General features: G+C 46.3%; 1 protein-coding gene across 1 annotated transcript in view; it reads right to left on the bottom strand.

The window, feature by feature from the left end:
- pparg (peroxisome proliferator-activated receptor gamma) overlaps positions 1–17,572 on the bottom strand; it is a 116,877-nt gene that overhangs the window by 6,214 nt on the left and 93,091 nt on the right. The gene's annotated exons all lie outside the window — the stretch shown is intronic.

The following is a 17,572-nucleotide window of genomic DNA, read 5'->3' as shown; positions in this document are numbered from 1 at the left end:
GTATAGCCAAACTCCCATCCAATTTGATTTTCAAGCTTGCTGATGACAAGTTGTCATTGGATCTCAAAGAATGGCGAGACACGTACAGGAATGAGATATAGAATCTGGTGAACTGGTGTGGCAACAATAATCTCTCCCTCAAAGTCACCAAAATGAAGGAGGTAGTCTTTGACTTCAGAAAGTGTAGTGGAGGCCATGTCCCTGTCTACACAAAGTAGAAACAGTGGGGAGCTTCAAGTTTTTAGGTTTCCAGATCATCAACAACTTGTCCTCATCCCCCCATGCGGACGCTATAGTTAAGAAAGCCCACCAACGCCTCTACTCTCTCTGGAGACCAAGGAAATTTGGCATGTCTGCTACAACTCTCACCAACTTCTACAGATACACCATAGATAGCATTTTGTGATTGTAATACAGCTTGGTATGGCTTCTGCTCTATCCAAGACTGCAATAAAATACAAAGGGTTGTGAACGAAGCCACTCCATCACTCAAACCAGCCTCCCATCCACTGACACAGTCTACACTTCTCACTGTCTTAGAAAAGCAGCCAGCATAATCAAGGATGCCACGCACCCTGGACATTCTCTCTTCTACCTTCTTCCATTGGAAAAAGATACAAAAATCTGAGGACATGTACCAACCGACTCAAAAACAGCTTTTCGCCCTGTTGCCATTCGACTTTTTAATGGGCTTTTCGCACATTAAGTTGATCTTTCTCTACACCCTAGCTATGACTGTAATACTACATTCTGCATTCTCTCCTTTCCTTCTCTATGTATGGTATGTTTTGTCTGTTTTGTGTGCAAGAAACAATACTTTTCATTGTATACTAATACAGATGACAATAATAAAACCAATGAAATCTACAGGAGTGAAGAGACTGACTGCTCAAAAGTGATTGTGTGAGTTCACTAGTGTAAGGTCATTAACACATTCCCATGAAATCAAATATGATAAAGTTTCAAAGTAACTTTCCCTAATATCACAAAGCAGTCAGTGCTCAAAATGCGTCAGTGCTAAAATACCAATATAGAAATGGACAGAGGAAAAATAAGAATTATTTTTTCCAGAAGTGCTAATGGTGAAACATCTGTTTTAATGGTAACCCATTTGTGCTTTTTGTAATATGTTTTATGATTGTGCAGAACACAAAAGGTGGACACAAGATTTTCTTGACAGGCTAAGTGTAACAAAATTTTGAAAGCATTTATACAGAATATACAGAGTTCCATTTCACACAAAATTATATCTTTCCCTATGATTCACAATTAATCCCCTGAAAATAGAAGTGACTTTCCCACAGGGCAAGCATGAAATCTCATGCAGGCCATCAGTCGGTGGACCGAGTGGAGACTAAAGGAATAATTTTGTCAGGGTCTGATGCCAGTAAGAATAGGTCAGTAAATCTCAGTTAAGATGTTGCAACTCTATCCCTGAATTCTACATGGAATCTCACTATTTAATGATACTAATTTTCAGAGGTGTTCCCCTCCCCTAGCACCCGCCTTAAAAGAAAACACAGGTGAGTGACTAAACCTAGTAACCTATTAGAATGAGAAATATTTGCTTTCTCTGGAAGGGAATTTTTCATAGTACGGGGCATGTCTTAGAGAAACATGCAGGGGGAAATAACCTTTTCAAAACACAGTGGAAGTAAGACTTCCTGGACCATGCTTGAAAGAAACATAAAATGACAATGGCTTAAATTTTCCCGCTGTTCCTGTCAATGGGATCTTCTGCTGAACCCCTGCTGTGAATTTCCTGGTGGTGGAGGGGACTATATAATGTTGACAAGTGAGAGTCCAGAAGATCCTGCTACTGAGCACTTGCGCTGCGGTGAAATGCATGGCGGGATGGAGGAGGCTTGGACAATACACCCAATGTCCATTCATTCAAAATCCAGTTCAATGATCTGTTATTAAATTGGATCAAGAGTGGGCTTTTCATTCCCTCAAGCCCATTATGTCGTTCTACCTGTTCATTATGAACCACATTATGATTCCCTGACCAGCTTCAGCTCCTTACACCTTAACACTCTTGCCTAACAACAATCTCCAAATCTCAGTTTTGCAATTTTCAATCCACCATCCTGAACAACTTTTGGGGAAAACAGTTGCAAATCTTTATGCAGACAGACTTATGAAATCAGGCTCAATACTAGAAGCATAAAGAGTAATTTGAAATATTTGATACACCCTTCAAGATTACGCGGCAGTCATAGGCTGGAATTTTACCACCACACCTGCCACAGGAATCGGAGCATGTGAGCGATGGACCATGGCAAGGTCCATGCACCACAGATGGGATTTTATGGTTTTGGGATGAGTGAGGCTGTAAACTCCCACCCGTAGAGTCGTGTAGTGCAGAGAAGGCGCTTTGGGCCATCGAGTCTGCACCGACAATAGCTACCACTAAAGTCACACTAATCCCATTTTCCAACACTTGTCTTAGATCCTTGAATGTTATGACATTTCAAGTGCTCATCCAAATACCTTTTAAAGTTTGTAGGGTTTCCAGCCTCCATTCTCTTCCTGAGCAATGCATTCCAGATTCCCATTACCTGGTGTATAATGATTTTACCACTTAAAACTGAAGCTTTGTATTATAACTTTTTAAAATAAACTATTTTGTTATGGTGAAATGAAGTGATCAATGGTTTAGAAGCTAGTGCAATGCAAGTTTCGGTGAGAAATCTGAACTTGACTTCTCTTGGGAATTCATCCCATTCACTATTAAAACTGGCTATTCACAAAAAACACACTTCCAAGTGGCTGATTTTAATCATGTTAGTATTGTGGCAACTTCAGCATTATTTCAAAGGCCAAAAAAAAATTTAATGATCACCATTGAGAAAGGAACTATATTCACTCCATGTTATTTATATGGATTCCCTGGAAAATATCCCACATTGTGCCAAGTAGATTTTTGTTGACATAAGCTTGTGTTCTCATGTACTGCTAATTTGAGAATCTAATGCTTACGTTCCATGAATAAACTCTCAGTTAAGATGGTCTCTGGCCAATGTTGAAACACTTTCCTAAGCACTTTTCTTAAGAGTATTTGGCTGCTAGTTAGAAATTTCTGCAAATACCACAGCAAGTAGTTGAGGCCAAAATATTGTATGATTTCAAGAAAAAATTAGAAAAGCTCTTGGGGCTAAAGGGATCAAGGGATGTGGAGGCGAGGCGGGATATTGAATTTGATGATCAGCCATGATCAAAATGAATGGCACAGCAGTCTCCAAGGGCCAAATGGCCTACTCCTGTTTCTATTTTCTATGTTTCTATGTGCAGGTTCAAGGTATCAAAATATAAGTGTTCATTCAAATCCATGATCGTTTCTGTAGATTCTCAACCACTTTAGTACAACATTATGTAAAAAGAACTTCACTGTTCATGAATTCTTCTTAGGTTCAATGACCTTCCCTCCATCATTAGTTCACAACCATTTGTGACTCCTTAGAACTGAAGCAGTCTACATCCAAGTATGATGAGATCTGGACACAATTCAGGATTGGGCTGGCAAGTGGTAACAACTGTGGCATGCAAGTGCTAGGAAACGACCATCTACAACAAGAGGGAATCTAACCATCGTTTCTTGACATTCACTAGCATTACCATTGCCCATAATTTCCCACTGTCCAATCCTGCGGGTTATCATTGACCAAACATAGGGGGGATGGGGTGAACTTATCTTCTCGTCCCACCGGTTGATGGGCAGGGCAAGCTGGTAATATCATGAGATAGGTGATTACTGAGCCTGGGACAGAATTGTCCAGGCTCACTTGTCTTAGCAGCAACACTGGTGAAGATCCTCACTGGTGAGGTTTATGCATGATCCCTATTAATGGGACCTGTTGTGATAGCCTCCCCAGTAGGACCAGAGGCCATTGAGGACACCTGGGAGGTTGGGTGCAGGGAAGGTGTCCCTTGGGCAGCACCAGCCTGGCACCCTAGACTGGCCATCCGAAGGGGTGGAACCTGAGGGGTGGGGTGACACTGTGCACTCTGCAACTAGAATCAGACTGGGGGGGGTGGGCATTGCGCACTCTGCAACTGGCGATCAACCGGGAGAGGTGGCAATCGACTGCTGGGCTGGGGATTGGTGATCATTTGGTCCATGCAAAGAAGGGGTGTGATTGACTGCAGAGGCTGATGATAGCTAGGGGTGGCGGGGTGGAGGGTGCAGACAGTGGCAGATCTCCCTCTGTGCTGTTGCACAGAACAGGGAGATCTGTGCATGCGCGACTATGCTTTCTAATATGAGCTGCTGGTTTTTGGCAAGCCTAGGCCCTGCCTCCTCCCCCTGCTGGCAGGAAACAGGTCTTGCTTCAGTTTTTGCTCAGAGTGTGGTGAGACTGAATCAGCGCGATTCTCTCCCAATTTCACAGTGGTAAGATTGTGTCCATTGACTTTCGGGGGCGGGGGGGGTTACACTTCATAGTAAAAATGTTTTTTTTTCCCCTTGCTGTAATTTTGATGGAAAATAAAGTTTGTAAATTAGCCAAGGAAATAGCATTTGATAAACTCTTCCACCTTGATGATGAGGAATCAATGGCTGTAATTTTCCCATCGCAACTTTTCTGAAAAGTCATGGTGGGAGATGCGCATTGCCAGCCTTGTTTCGGGATTTGCGCATGTGCTGGTTTGAATGTAACTATTGGGAGTGTACTGGTCCCAACTAAATCTCCCACCCCGCCAAGAGTACTTCATTCCAGCAGAGTTCAGACTAGGGGAAGTAGCGGGAGACTCTGCCAGAATGAAGGGAGGGCAATCAGGGCCCCCTATGGGTTGGGTGGCAAGGGGGTGGTGCCTCCTGGGCATGGGCATCCTGGCTGTGCCAGCATGTGCCCTCTGGCACTGCCCAAGGGGCAAAATGCCCATGCCCAGGCAGTGCCAAGGAGGTGGGGCCTATTGTGGGCAGGGCCTAGGGACAATCAGTGGGGGTGGAGGGAGCCTGCTGCCACACTGGATTGAGATTGGTCTGGGATGGAGGAAGGCCAGCGATTGGGATGGAGGGGGTCATCTGCTGGGGCGGGGGTGGGGGCGGTTTGCGGTGTTGGGGGAGTGGGGAGGGCATGCCTTCTGGGCATGGTGTCTGACCCTGGGGGGGGGTGGGGGGGAGTGAGCAGGAGGGGGGGGGGGTGGTGGGGGGCTGGACTTCGGGGCGCTCCTGGGCAGGGGGAAGGGTTCAGGACTGGCCTGGGAATTGTTGTGGGGCCCGCAATCGGGCAGTGGGGGAGCGGGTGGGTGGGGAGGAAGGCTGGAGGGGCAGCACTGCAGGGGTCCCGGGCTGGCCAGCAAACAGGGAGTCTGACAGATCGGGGCCACTATGCATGCAGAGAGTCCTAGGATGTCAGACTTTGGCACAAATTTAATCTGCCCCCCGGGTTTTTAACGAGATTCACAATTGGGACCTCTGCAGTGCACACAGAGTGGGGAGATTCGAGTGAGAAGCTGAATGACAAAACAGTTGGGATCTAAAACAGTTTTCCTGCCAATTCAGCGCTTTTGGGAGAATTGCGGCCAATGTTTCTGCAACCTTGAGAAGTGAGACACAGGTCAGGTGTAAAGCTTACCCGCTCAGCACAAACCTAAATACAGATATGTTTTCAATATGAATGCAATTAAATCAAAGAACAGTCAGATATATCAATACTTTTCATTAATTTGGTTTCATTTCCTGATAATAAAAATTGGCCTTTCTGAAAACTGTTAAGGCAGAGGTCTTTAATGTCAAGTTTCAGTAAGTGGTCGGCACAGTGGTTAGCAAGTGCCGCCTCACAGCACCAGGGACCTAGGTTCATTTCCAGCCTCAGGTCTCTGTGGAGTTTGCATCTTCTCCCTGTATTCACGTGAGCTTCCTCCGGGTACTCCTACGCTCCAAAAATGTACGGGTTAGGTGGATTGGCCGTGCTAAATTGCTCCTTAGTGTCAGGGGAACTAGCAGGGTAAATACATGGGGTTATGGGGATAGAGCCTGGTTGGAACTCTTGCTGGTGCAGGCGCGATAGGCCGAATGGCCTCCTTCTGCACTGTAGCGATTCTTTGATTCTGTCCTAATTAAAAACCATATTGTTATTGGTACCTCATTTTCAAAGTATTAATTCACAACAAATGCTCAGGTTTGAAGAGTCTGCACTAAATAGGTGGCTGCAGGAAGACATAAAATCTTTGTGTAAAGTGAAACAGCTGAGACTCTGTAGTGTACAAATCAAAGAGCCTCTTGGGTCAGGCAATAGAATGTACAGGAGTCAGGATGTAAAATGTATTTCATAGGCTCATGAAACTGAGCATAAATTCTGTTTTCAGTTGGTCAGTGTTAAGGTCTTGAAAACAGAAGATATTTAGAACCACTGGGAAAGAGTGGGTCAGTGCGATTAATGAGTAGCTGTTTCAAAGAACCAGGGCAAGTACTATGGAATGAATGGTGCCCCTCTGAGCAGTAAAATTCAATGGCTCCAGTATTTAATGTGGAGAGAAAGAGTGTGCGATAGCGAGGGGAATCCCAGAAAACCCACTACGCGGAGGTCCTGCAGAATTCAACAGCAGGTCCTCATTATCATTTTTAGAAAATTGTGCTCCCCCCCTCAGTGGCTGGCTGAGGGGAAGTCCGCCACAGAAGTGGACAATCCGCAGCAGTCGGGAAGGTGGGAGGGGGAGAAAAACAGTTCGGCTGATTTACTTGAGGGACAGGGGTGATCTGCAAAGAGTGCCCCAAAGACCACTTCTGCGGTCTATCATTCCCATTCCAGTGTCGGCTTTCCTGAGCCTGGCTGGCAGTAATTCAATTTAGCTGCGCTATGGGAGCTTGATTTGAACACTGTAATAAAGTGTCCAGCCTCCCAAATAGTTACGATTTTAAGTTAATAGACTGGGGACTAGATGTGCCATAGCGGTGTCATGGCAAAACATCCAATTAGAACATCTGTGCCTTAATACATACGTAACTACATATGTACGAATTGGAAGTAGAAGTAGGCCACTCAGCCCCTCGAGCCTGCTGCACCATTCACTTAGATCATGGCTGATTTGCTTGTAACCTAAACCCCACATTAGTGCCCATCTCCGCTAACTTTTCACCCTCGTTATCTAGTTCTGTTTCCACTGTGTTTTGAGGAAAAGAATTCCAAAGTCTCACGAACTTCAGAGAAATAAACTCTCCTCGTCTTTGTCTTAAGTGAGTGATCCCCTTATTTTTAAACAGTGACCCCTAGTTCTAGATTGTCTCACAAGAGGAAACATCATCTCCACATCCACTCTGTCAATACACCCTCGGGATCTTGAAGGTTTCGTTCGATCAGATCACCTCTTAGTCTTCTAAACTTTAGAGGATACAAACCTGACCTCTCTAACCCTTCCTCATAAGGCAACACTCCCATTCCTTTTTTAGTCTAGTAAAGCTTCTCTGAACTGCTTCTAACTCATTTATATCTTTCCTTAGATAAGGAGACCAATACTGTATACAATACTCCAGATGTGGTCTCATAACTGAAGTAGTATCTTACTTATCGGCTTCTCCCTATTCCTGCAACCAATTCCCCTCACATTAAACAATAACATTCTACTTTCTTTCTTAATTACTTACTGTACCTGTATATGACCCTTTTGGGATTCATGCTAGGTCCCTCCACACCTCGGAGCTCTGCAATCTCTCACCTTTTAGGTAATAAGCTTTCTTTTTATTCTTCTTGCCAAAATGGACAGTTTCACATTTTCCCACATTATATTCCATTTGCCAGATTTTTGCCCACTCACATAACCTATGTTCCTTTTGTAGCCTCCTTATGTCTTTTTAATAATTTACTTTCCCACATGTCTTTGTCTCATCAGCAAATTTACCAACTATACCTTCAGTCCCTTCATCCAAGACATTTATATAAATTGTAAAAAGTTAATGTCTCAGCATTGATCACCTGTGGTGCCACCTGGTCACATCCTGTTAACCAGAAAAAGGCCTATTTATGCGAACACAGTTTTCTGTTAGATAACCAATCTTCAAACCACGTGAAATTTACACCAACACTATGAGTTTTTATTTTCCGCAATAACCATTGATGTGGCAGCTTCTCAAATCAAGAGTCAAAAAGGGTTAGAAGAGATAAAGAGTTCAATTTCCTCCCCTTCAGCATCGCTCTACTTTGAAACAAACTGTGTGACATTAGTGCATCAACAGTTAATGACTTCTTTTGTTTGCTATTTTATCTGATTCCAATATTGCAACTTCTTTCTAACAAACATTATGGAGTTTAGCAATGATCCCTTTACACTTTCAATGTTGTCTGTATTTTGGTTCCTTCAATTCATGATACCTTTAAATGTTTCTACCTGGCTGTGCATGCCAGGGGAGGCAGTGGCATAGAGGAATTGTCTAATGATCAGAGACCCAGGATAGTGGAGGCCCAAGTTTGAATCTCACTACTCTGATAAAGGGTCATCCAGATTCGAGGCATTGGCTTTATTCTTTCTCTACAGATGCTGTCAGACCTGCTGAGATTTTCCAGCATTTTCTGTTTGTGTTTGAATCCTACTGTCTCAGATGGTGGAATTTGAATTCAGTAAAAACCTTGAAATTAAAAGTTTAATGGTGACCATGAAAGCATTGTCAACTGTCACAAAAAAACCCATCTTGTTCACTGATGTGCTTTAGGAAAGAAAATCTGCTGTCCTTACTTGGTCTGGCCTACATGTAATTCGAGAAACATAGCAATGTGATTGACTCTTAAGTACTCTCGAAATGTCCTAACAAGTTCAATAATATCGAAGTGTTACAAATCCAATAAAATGGAACTAAATTAGAGCTAGCATTGAAGATGACAACAGCAAACATAGCCCTCTTGATTTTGCCAAGTCTCGGGTCCGGGATGTCACATCTGGGCTGCAGAGGAACCTGGAGTGGGAGGGTGAGAATCCGGTCGTTGTGGTACATGTGGGTGCCGACGACATAGGCAAAATGCAAACTGAGGATCTGGGGAGGGAGTATGAAAAGCTGGGAATGGAATTAAAAAGTAGAACCGACAAGGTGGTCATCTCTGGGCTACTGCCTGAACCGAGTGCAGACGGGCGTAGGGTTGATAGGATTAAGGAAGTGAATGAGTGGCTCAGGGATTGGTGTGGGAGGAATGGGTTTGAATTTATGGGGCATTGGCACCAGTATTGGGGTAGGTGGGACCTGTTCGGGCGGGATGGGGTTGGTCTGAACCGTGCTGGGACCAGAGTGCTGGCGAATCGTGTAAAGAGGACTGTAGACAGGGCTTTAAACTAATTGCGGGGGCGGGGGGGGGGGGTGTGTGTGTGTGTGTGTGAGGGTAGGTGACATTACGGGGTCTAAAGTTAAGGAGACAGTACAGGTAAGGCAGGTAAGGATAGAGGCCGAGGATGTCCCAATAATAGGAGTAGGGGGCGTGAGTATGGTTGGTGGCGTTCCGGCAAATAGGGTCCAGGTGAAGGCTGGGATGAAGGCGCTTTATCTGAATGCGCGAAGCATTAGGAATAAAGTGGATGAGTTGGTGGCGCAGATCGACACAAATGGATATGATCTGGTGGCCATTACAGAGATGTGGCTGCAAGGTGACAGGGACTGGGAGCTGAATGTCCAGGGGTATCAAGTGTTTAGGAAGGATAGGCGGGAGGGAAAAGGGGGGGGGGGGGCGTAGCTCTGCTGATTAAGGATAGCATCAGGGTGGTAGCAAGGGATGATATTGGAGCCAAGGAGCAGAACGTGGAATCGTTGTGGGTAGAGATTAGGAACAGCAAAGGGAGGAAGACGCTGGTGGGTGTCGTCTGTAGGCCCCCGAATAATGATCTGGAGGTGGGGCGGGCTGTTAACGCGCAAATAAGTGCAGCGTGCAGGAATGGGACGGCCGTAGTTATGGGGGATTTCAATCTGCATATTGATTGGTCGACCCATGTTGGACGCGGTGGGCTCAAGGAGGAGTTCTTGGAATGCTGCCGGGATAGTTTCCTGGAACAGTGTGTGTTGGAGCCGACGAGGGAGCAAGCTATCTTGGATCTGGTGCTATGTAATGAGGCAGGTAGAATTAGGGAACTTGCAGTGAAGGATCCTCTTGGGGAGAGTGATCATTGTATGGTGGAGTTTCTGGTGCAGATGGAGGAGGAGAAAGTGGGTTCCCGGACACGCGTCCTTTGTTTGAACAGAGGGGAGTACGGTAGGATGAGAGAAGAATTGGCGAATGTGGACTGGGGGAGCGCATTGGAAGGTAGGTCTGCTGAGGAGCAGTGGAGGATCTTTAAGGAGATCTTTCTTGGTGCTCAGCAGAAATTTATTCCGATGGTCAAAAAGGACCGTAGGAGGAGAGGTAATAAGCCGTGGATAACGAAGGAGGTGAAGGAAAGTGTTAAATTAAAAGCGGAGGCGTTTAGAGTAGCTAAGAGTAGTGGGCGAGAAGAGGATTGGGAGAGGTTTAAATGTCAAAGATTGACAAAGAAGTTGATAAAGAAGGGTAGGAGAAACTATGAAGCTGGGCTAGCGCTTAATATAAAAAAGGATAGCAAGAGTTTTTATAAATATATAAAAAGGAAGAGGCTGGCTAGGGTGAACGTTGGTCCCTTAGAGGATGAGAAGGGAGACTTAGTGGTAGGGGATGGGGATATGGCTGAGGTCTTGAATAACTTTATTGTTTTGGTCTTCACGGAGGAGGATGTGAATAATTTGCCGGATGTTAGAGATGGAAAGGTGGTAGGACTGGAGGGTCTCGATGACATTACTGTTACTAGAGAGGTGGTGCTCGACAGACTGGAGGGGCTGATTGTGGACAAGTCCCCAGGACCGGATGGAATGCATCTGAGGGTTCTGAAAGAAATGGCGGAGGTGATAGTGGATGCCTTGGTGGTTATTTTCCAGACGTCGCTGGATTCCGGGGAAGTGCCGGAAGATTGGAAAATGGCTAATGTTACGCCATTGTTTAAGAAGGGTGCCAGGCAAAAGGCGGGGAATTATAGGCCTGTTAGTTTAACGTCTGTTGTAGGTAAAATGTTAGAATCCGTCATCAAGGACGAAATAGCGAGGCATCTTGAGGGGAACTGCTTGATAGAGCAGACGCAGCACGGTTTCATTAAAGGGAAGTCGTGTCTGACAAATTTACTTGAGTTCTATGAGGATGTGTCTAGGGCAGTGGATAGAGGAGAGCCGGTGGATGTGGTCTTTCTTGATTTTCAGAAGGCGTTTGACAAGGTACCTCACAAGAAGTTATTGCAGAAGGTCAGGGGGCATGGAGTTGGGGCTAGGGTATTAGCGTGGATAGAGGACTGGTTGTCAAATAGGAGGCAGAGAGTGGGGGTCAATGGGTGCTATTCGGATTGGCGGATGGTGACTAGTGGAGTGTCCCAGGGGTCGGTGCTGGGGCCTCAGCTATTTACCATTTATATAGATGATCTGGAGGAGGGAACCGAGTGTAGGGTGTTGAAATTTGCTGATGACACCAAGATTGGGGGAACGGCAAAATGTGCGGAGGGTGGGGAGAGTCTACAGAAGGATCTAGATAGGCTGGGCGAATGGGCCAGGAAATGGCAAATGGGATTTAATGTTGGCAAGCGCGAGGTGGTCCACTTTGGTAGGAACAATGGTAGGAAGGATTATTACTTACGTGGAGAAAAACTGCAGCAGGCGACGGTGCAGAGGGACCTTGGGGTCCTTGTGCATGAGTCGCAAAAACCCAGCTTGCAGGTGCAGCAGGTGGTCAGGAAGGCGAATGGGATGCTGGCCTTCATCGTGAGGGGGATTGAATATAAAAGTAGGGAGGTCTTGCTGCGGCTGTATAGGGCATTGGTGAGGCCGCAGCTGGAGTACTGTGTGCAGTTTTGGGCACCGTACTTACGCAAGGATATTTTGGCCTTGGACGGAGTGCAGAGGAGGTTTACTAGGCTGATGCCGGAGTTGAGCTATGAGGAGAGGCTGAATAAATTAGGCTTGTACTCGTTAGAGTTTAGAAGAATGAGGGGAGATCTCATTGAGACGTATAAGATGATGAATGGGATGGATAGGATAGAGGTGGAGAGACTCTTCCTGCTCAGAAAGGATAGCAGGACTAGGGGGCACAGCCTCAAGATAAAGGGGGGGCGGTTTAGAACAGAGTTGAGGAGGAACTTCTTCATTCAAAGGGTGGTGAATCTCTGGAATTCTCTGCCCGTTGAAGTGGTGGAGGCTACCTCGCTAAATATTTTTAAGACGCGGGTTGATGGGTTTTTGATAAGCGAGGGGATTAAGGGTTATGGGGAGAGGGCGGGAATGTGGAACTGAGCCACGACAGATCAGCCATGATCTTATTGAATGGCGGGGCAGGCTCGAAGGGCTAGTTGGCCTACTCCTGCTCCTATTTCTTATGTTCTTATCTAGGCACTTGTGCCAAATTTGGGAGAGCTGTTTCACAGACTAGTCAAGCAACGGCATCCTCCCATAATCATACCTTACAGATAATGTCCCAGGTACCACCATCACCATGTATGTCTGCTCCACTGTCAGGGCAGGCATAAAAGTATACATTTGGGAGGGAGTTGCCCTGGGAGTCAACATCAACTCTGGACCCCATAAAGTCTCATGACACCAGGTCAATCATGGAAAAAGAAACCTCTTGCTGATTACTATGAACCCCCTCAGCTGATGAATCAGTATCCTCCATGTTTTAACACTGGTTGGAGGAAGCACTGAAGGTGGCAAGGATGCAGAATGTACCTTGGGTGGGGGACTTCAATGTCCATCACCAAGACTGTTACAGTTGTATCACTATAGGTGGGTCCTAAAGGACATAGCTGCAAAACTGGGACTGAGGCAGGTGGTGCGTGTGAGAACCAACAAGAAAAAGAAACATACTTGACCTCATCCTCCCCAACCTGCATGCCGCAGATGCATCTGTCCATGACCATATCAGTGGGAGTGACCACTGCACATTTCTCGTGGAGACAAAGGGCCCTGTTTTATCACTGCGTGCGCCACGGGCGCGAAAACGTGGTAAAGTCAGGTGTGAGGCCATTAACGCGATCCACGCAGACGGCCATTGTACCGAGACTCGGGAATGGCCTCGATCCGATTTGCGCCCGAAACAGGCGCAACGGCGATTTAAATGCATTTGCATGCATTTAAATTGAACTAATGAACTGCCCGCCCAACTTCATCAGCATTTCCCCCTTCACAGCCGAGCTCGCCGATCCGGAATCACGCCGAAATGAACATGCTGACTAGAAGTCTGAATCGGACCCTCGGGCTGCTGAAGAAGCGGGTTCAGAGCTTCCAACAGCTCCCTGACTCAGATCAGTGGTTTGGTGGGGACAGGGGGGGCGGTGGGTCAGGTCATTCTCTCATTGAGTGGGGGGTGGGGGGGGGGTGGGAACGATCGTTGTTTGGTGATGTGGCGGGGGGGGGTGGGGGGAGAGAAAGGCCAATCATTGTCTAGTGGAGGGATGGGGGTGCGCGACCATTATCTGGTGGAAGGGTGGGGAGGGGGAGGTGGGCCAGATCATTCTCCAGTGAGGGGGTGGGGAGGGAGGAGGAGGCAGGTCAGATGTTTTTTTGGGGAGGGGAGTAGTGTGTGAGGCCAGATCATTCTTTTTGGGGTGGTTGGGGACGGGGGAGGGAGTGAGGCCAGAGCGTTCCCTTCGAGACAGAGGGGGTGGGACCAGATCATTCTCTTGGTGGGGAGGGAGGGAGGCCAGATCATTCTCTGCGGCAGGGGAGTGAGACCTGATTATTCTCTGGAGGGGGCGGGGGTGAAGCTAGATTGTTCCCTGGCTGGGGGGTGTGGGGGTGGTGAGGCCAGATCGTTCTTTTGGGATGGCGGGGGGGGTTGGTAAGATCTCTGGTGCAGGGTCCACTGCCCTCTGTGGGGCCATCAGTGGGGGCAGGGCAACGAGGAGGGGAAGGGAGTCGCGATTGGTCTGAGTCATGGGGAGGGACGGTTGGTGGGTCGATATGAGGGACATTGATGTTGTGGGGGCCATCACTCCCACTTTTTGCTCTCTGGGCTGCTTTCTCTGCTTTCTACGGCCCAGGAACAATCTGACACGGGTGTGCCTTTTCAAATTTTTTTTTAGAGCTCCGATTGTCTTGGGCATGCCAAGCCCTGTCTACAGCACGAATTGGACCCCCGATTTTTTTCTTCAGGCTAAATGCGTATGGGGGGCACCTGAAAGCAGATTTCCAAATTGGATCTGAATTGCCCCCAGTTTCAACACTTAGAATGAAAATGATAAGATCAGGCCCAAATTGTCACCTTTACATTAAAGACACCCTCCATTGTGTTATGTGGTACACGGCTAAATGGGATAGATTTCAACAGATCTAACAACTCAAGACTGGGCATATATGAGGCACTGTAGACTAGCAGCAGCAGCAGAATTGTACTCAATCACAATCTATAATCTCACGGCCTGGCATATCCCCAATCTCACCAAACTAGGAGATTAACTGTGGTTCAATGAAGAGAGTGCAGCAGGGTATGCCAGGAGCATATCTAAATATGAGGTGTCAATCTGGTGACTACTTACATGCCTAACAGCATAAGCAGCAAGTAAATAGATAGAGCTAAACAGTTTTACAACCAATGGATCAGATCTGTAGCATAAACAGCATAAGCACCAAGTAATAGATAGAGCTAAACAGTTTCATAACCAATGGGTCAGATCTGTAGCGCTGCCAAATCCAAGCCATGATGGACAATCAAGCAACTCATTGGTGGAGGAGGCTCCACAAGTACCTCCAACCTCAATGATGGAGGAGCCCAGCACATCGGTGTAAAAGATAAGGCAACAACAATCTGCAGCCAGAAGCGTTGAGTGGATGATCCATCTCCGCCTTCTCTGGGTGCCTCAGCATCATTCCAATTCAATTCACCCTACATGTTACATCTTGAAAGGGTTGAAAGCACTGGATAGCATAAAGTCTAGGAGCCCTGACAATATTCTGATAATAGGACTGAAGACTTGTCCTCTAGAACGTGCCTTACCCCCTAGCCAAGCTGTTCCAGTATAGCTACAACACTAGCATTTATCCAGCAATGTGGACAATTCCTCAGGTATGTCCTGTAAGATAAAAAGCAGGACAAATCCAATCTGGCAAATTACCGCCCCACCATCATCAACAACACTATCAAGTGGAACTTAGCAATAACCTGCTTACTGACACTCAGTTTGGTTTCCACCAGCATCGTTCACCTCATGACTTCATTACAGCCTTGGCTCAAACATGAATAAAAGAGCTAAATGCCGGAGGTGAGGTGAGAGTGACTGTCCTTGATATCAAGGCTGTAAATAACCAAGGTGTGGCACCAAAGAGCCCTAGCAAAACTGGAGTCAATGGGAATCAGGAGGGAAAGTCTCTGTTGGTAGGAGTCATACCTAGCACAATGGAAGATGGCTGTGGTTGATAGAGACCAGTCATCTCAGCAGCGGGAGCTTCTCAGGGTAGTGCACTAGGCCCAACCATCCTCAGCTGCTTCATCAATGACCTTCCTTCCATTAGGTGGTCAGGAAGGGGAATATTCACTGATGATTACACAATATTCAGCACCATTTGTGACTCCTCAGCTACTGAAGTAGTTCATGTCCAAATGCAGCAAGACCTGGACAATATGCATGCTTGGGCTGAGTGGGAAATAAATATTCATGCCACACAAGTAGCAGGCAACGGCAATCTCTGACAAAATAGAATCTAATCACTGCCTCTTGACATTCAATGGTATTATTATAACAAGATCCCCCGCTATCTACTCCCTGGGGGTTAGTATAAATGGAATTACACTAGCCACATAAACGCTATGGCTACCTGAACTGGTCAGAGGCTAGGAATTCTGCAATGAGTAACTCACCTCCTGAGAAAGTTTGATGAGGACTTGTCAGTTGAGGTAGTATGGGCGGAGATTAGAAATAGGAGAGGAGAGGTCACCCTGTTGGGAGTCTTTTATAGACCTCCTAAAAGTTCTAGAGAGGTTGAGGAAAGGATTGCGGAGACAATCCTGGTTAGGAGTGAAAGTAATAGCGTAATTGTTATGGGGGACTTTAACTTTACGAATATTGATTGGAGTTGCTATAGTTCTAGCTCGCTAGAGGGGTCAGTGTTTGTACAAAGCGTGCAGGAAGGTTTTTTGTCTCAGTATGTAGACAGGCCAACTAGAGGTGAGGCTATATTGGATTTGGTGCTGGGAAATGAGCCAGACCAGGTGCTAGACTTGGAAGTTGGTGTGCATTTTGGTGATAGTGACCACAATTCGGTTACGTTCACCTTAGTGATGGGAAGAGATAGGCATGAACCTCGGGTCAGCAATTTTAGCTGGGGTAAGGGCGATTATGAGGCTATCAGGAGTGAATTAGGAAGCATGGATTGGATTAGGGGATTACAGGGACTGGGAACGTCTGAAATGTGGAGTTTTTTCAAGGAGCAGCTACTGCGAGTCCTTGATAGGTATGTCCCTGTCAGGCATGGTGGATTTGGTAGATCTAGGGAACCGTGGTGCACTAAAAGAGTTGAGTCGATGGTTAAAAAGAAAAAGGAGGCTTATGTTCAGATGAGATTGGAGGGCTCAGATAGTGCACTAGAAAGCTTTAGATTGGCTAGGAGGGAGTTGAAGAGTGAGTTGAGAAGGGCTAAAAGAGGACATGAGAAGACTTTGGCTGATAGGATTAAGGAGAATCCTAAGGCGTTCTATAGGTATGTCAAGAACAGAAGGTTGGTCAGGGCAAGATTAGGGCCAGTTACAGACAGCAGGGGGAAGTTGTGTGTGGAACCGGAGGAGATTGGAGAAGTATTGAACCAATATTTCTCTTCGGTGTTCACGCAGGGGGACATGAATATAGCTGAGGAGGACATTGGGTTGCAGGGGTGTAAAATAGACAGTATTACGGTTGATAAAGGGGATGTGCTGGAAATTCTTGAGGGGCTGAAAATAGATAAGTCCCCTGGTCCGGATGGGATCTACCCTAGGATTCTCTGGGAGGCTAGAGAGGTGATTGCAGAGCCTCTGGCTCAGATCTTCAGGTCGTCATTGGTCTCTGGTGTAGTCCCGGAGGATTGGAGGATAGCGAATGTTGTCCCATTGTTTAAGAAGGGGAACAGGGACTTTGCCGGGAATTATAGACCTGTGAGTCTTACTTCTGTTGTGGGCAAGGTTTTAGAAAAAATTATTAGGGATAGGATTTATAGTTATTTGGACTGTAATGAATTGATTAGAAATAGTCAGCATGGTTTTGTAGCGGGTAGGTCGTGCCTTACTAACCTTATTGAGTTTTTTGAGAAGGTGACCAAAGAGGTGGATGGGGGCAAGGCAGTTGACGTGGTATACATGGATTTTAGTAAGGCGTTCGATAAGGTTCACCATGGTAGGCTTCTGCAGAAAATGCAGATGTATGGGATTGTGGGTAATCTAGGAAGTTGGATCAGGAATTGGCTATCAGATAGGAGACAGAGGGTGGTGGTGGATGGTAAATATTCATCATGGAGTACAGTTACGAGTGGTGTGCCTCAGGGATCTGTTTTGGGGCCACTGTTGTTTGTAATTTTTATTAATGATCTGGATGAGGGTATAGTTGGGTGGATTAGTAAATTTGCTGATGACACCAAAATTGG

Source organism: Carcharhinus amblyrhynchos, chromosome 3 (assembly GCF_965287045.1).
Source record: "Carcharhinus amblyrhynchos chromosome 3, sCarAmb.v2.hapA, whole genome shotgun sequence".
NCBI lineage: Eukaryota > Metazoa > Chordata > Chondrichthyes > Carcharhiniformes > Carcharhinidae > Carcharhinus > Carcharhinus amblyrhynchos.
Note: the sequence above shows the minus strand (reverse complement) of the source record. Positions and strands in the feature narration are given on the sequence as shown.